Source organism: Pteropus vampyrus, unplaced genomic scaffold, assembly GCF_000151845.1.
Source record: "Pteropus vampyrus isolate Shadow unplaced genomic scaffold, Pvam_2.0 Scaffold12, whole genome shotgun sequence".
Taxonomy (NCBI): Eukaryota; Metazoa; Chordata; class Mammalia; order Chiroptera; family Pteropodidae; genus Pteropus; species Pteropus vampyrus.
In genome coordinates this window covers 15,212,326-15,214,910 of record NW_011888793.1, presented here as the reverse complement: position 1 = coordinate 15,214,910, position 2,585 = coordinate 15,212,326, and the positions used below count along the sequence as shown (strand labels likewise).

At 39.8% G+C, this 2,585-nt stretch overlaps 1 protein-coding gene across 9 annotated transcripts in view; it reads right to left on the bottom strand.

Annotated features, from left to right (window-relative positions):
* The window catches only part of NLGN1 (neuroligin 1), a 995,729-nt gene that overhangs the window by 605,315 nt on the left and 387,829 nt on the right, over positions 1-2,585 (bottom strand). The window lies entirely within an intron of this gene.

Below are 2,585 nucleotides of genomic sequence, written 5' to 3'. Positions count from 1 at the left end.
TGAACTTATCATTCAATGTACTTGCTGATCACATGCTGCTCTCTACCTAGCCAAGCCTTCCACCTCATCTTAGTACATCCTCTTCCTCAGTGGAGGGACAACGTACTCATTCTGCACAGTCCATTTCAAGCAAGATTATTATGATACAACCTTTTCTCATCAGCTCCCATCAAAGATAGAACTGGCTATTCCCTCCTTTGGGCAGTTTAATACCATCTATAGCCTTTATTTATTTCTCTCATAACACCACTAATATTTCTTACACTTAGTAGCTAAGGGCACAGTCAATGGAGTTAAGGTGCTTGATTTTGCAGCATGGGTATGCAGCATGGGAAAATGTCAGCAAAGCCAGTAAGCAACACTGGGTGCATAATTTATGCAGTGCGGTGACAAATGAAAATGCAGAATTTCCTGTTCGATTATTATAAATTTCAAGATGGCAACAGTAGAGTATTTAACAAAGTGTGGAGCTCTTCTGAGCATAGATATCAATTTAATTTCATTGATCACTCTTCCGTGAATACAACCCTGCCAGGAACCTAACAACTTCTTCTCCATCAGCTTTGCAATGTTGTTCTAAGACACTGATATAGTCTCTGTTACTGCCTGATTTTTATCTCACAACTAGATTGAGAGATTCTAGGTCTATAATGCTCTTACTATGCCTCTCCACCTTGAATTGCCCAGGATTCAGCCTCTACTATCCACTAGCAAAGCCACTGACCTCTTTCCATTTATCTCAATAACCTAAGGTGCCCATTAGCTGTCTCGCTCAAAATGTTGCTTCATTTATCAACCATTTATTGGGCACCAATCATGTTCTCAAAACTCTGCCTATGGTACTGTACATACAATAAGGTATCATTCTCTGGTTGCTCTGTTTTATAAAGTGATTTGGCTCTTTCTGGGAAAGCTGGTAGTCACTAATGTAGAAAAAAGAAGAAAAGAGCAAAATAACCCTCTGGATGCATGTATATGTTAATGGTGATATGAAGCAATCAAAGGTTAAATCATAAGGAAGAAGATTCCCCAGTAAAGGCCACTGGAAGGCTATTTCATGCTATGTAGAAAGTCCCTTAAACAAATCCAGTACTCATCTAGTACTCAGGTACTGCCTCATCACTAATCCAAATTGACATGTCTTAGTAGAAACAGTGGCAAGAAGTGCTATCACAGGGGTAGATGGTAGGACAAGGACAAAGAAAGTAAAATAATTACAGAGAAGATATATTAGTCATGGGAGGGAAACTAGGGTTGGGTACAAGGAAAAGGAAATTAAATTAGAAGGTGGGGAGGGAAAATGAAGCTTTTGGTCTGGAAAAGAAGAATCATTCTTCATGCTCCTATTACACAAATGCATTGTTGGCATCCTGTATTAAAATATAAATTCAGTACAGAGGCAATAAGACTGGCGGTAACGTGCACAGGCAGAGAGCCAAGAGCCTCAGCTATTGGCAGCCACTTGGCCCCAAGGGCCCCCGCAACAGAGTCCAGGTTATATCTGTCAGACACTGAGCCACTGAACACTGTTATTTCTTAGTTAAGAGCTCTGATGTTGGCTTTGAAATTTTCTTCATTTCGGGAGCCATAAACAAATAATGATTGCATAGCAAAGAGGAAGAAATATATTCTTACTTGCTATATCTGGTGAGGAATGATAGCAGGTGTGGTATTACTCAAAAAAATGCAGATGGTGGGAGATGAAGGCTGTCTCCAACAAAGTGTGTTGTTTCTGAAGGCTGTTTATGTTTTTCAATGAATATTTATTGAGCCCCTTGCGAGTACTGAGGATACAGCAGTGAGGAAGAAAAATGTTCTTCTGGGGCAGAGACAGAGCAGATATGTAAGCATATAAAAGAATGAAATAATTTCATATAAAGATTAAAACATAATGAAAGAAGTAAACAAAGAGGTGTAAAAGAATAACTAGAGGAAGAGGGTAGGTGAGGTTAGCTTAATAAAGTGCTCAACAAAGGCTGTTTTCGCAAAGTGGCACTTTGCCAAGACTTTGATTACAAGACTTAGACAGAAAAAGAGGTAGACACTGTACATTCAAGGGTGAAGGAACAAGTGCAAAGGTCTCGAGGTAGGATAGAGATTGGCTATTCCATGATCAGCAAGGGTAGAATGTAGACAGTAAGGAGATAATATTATGGAACACGATTACAAGGTGGGCAGGAGTCATTATGTAAGATCTCATAGGCCATGGTCTTGAATCCTACATTTATTCTGAAAGAAACAGGAAATCCATGAGAAAATTTAAAAAGGATCACATAATCTGATTTTAGACTTTAAAGTAAAGATCATTCTTGCTGCTGTGTGTGGAATGGATTGCAGAAGCAAGAATGGACATAAGAAGAGCTGTTATGAGGCTATTGTAGTGGTTCAAGCAAGAAATGATGGAGGTTCCAAATTAAGATGAGCAAGTGGAGAAGGAAGGAGGGCAAGAGTACACTGAGGTGGCAGAATGTCTGCAGTGTCCTGAGTTTCGGGGGTAAGGGATGACCACACACATCCCTGAGAGGTCACCTCATGACAAAAGGTTTGGCACCTATAGCTTCACTATTATGCACCTCACGTATTTA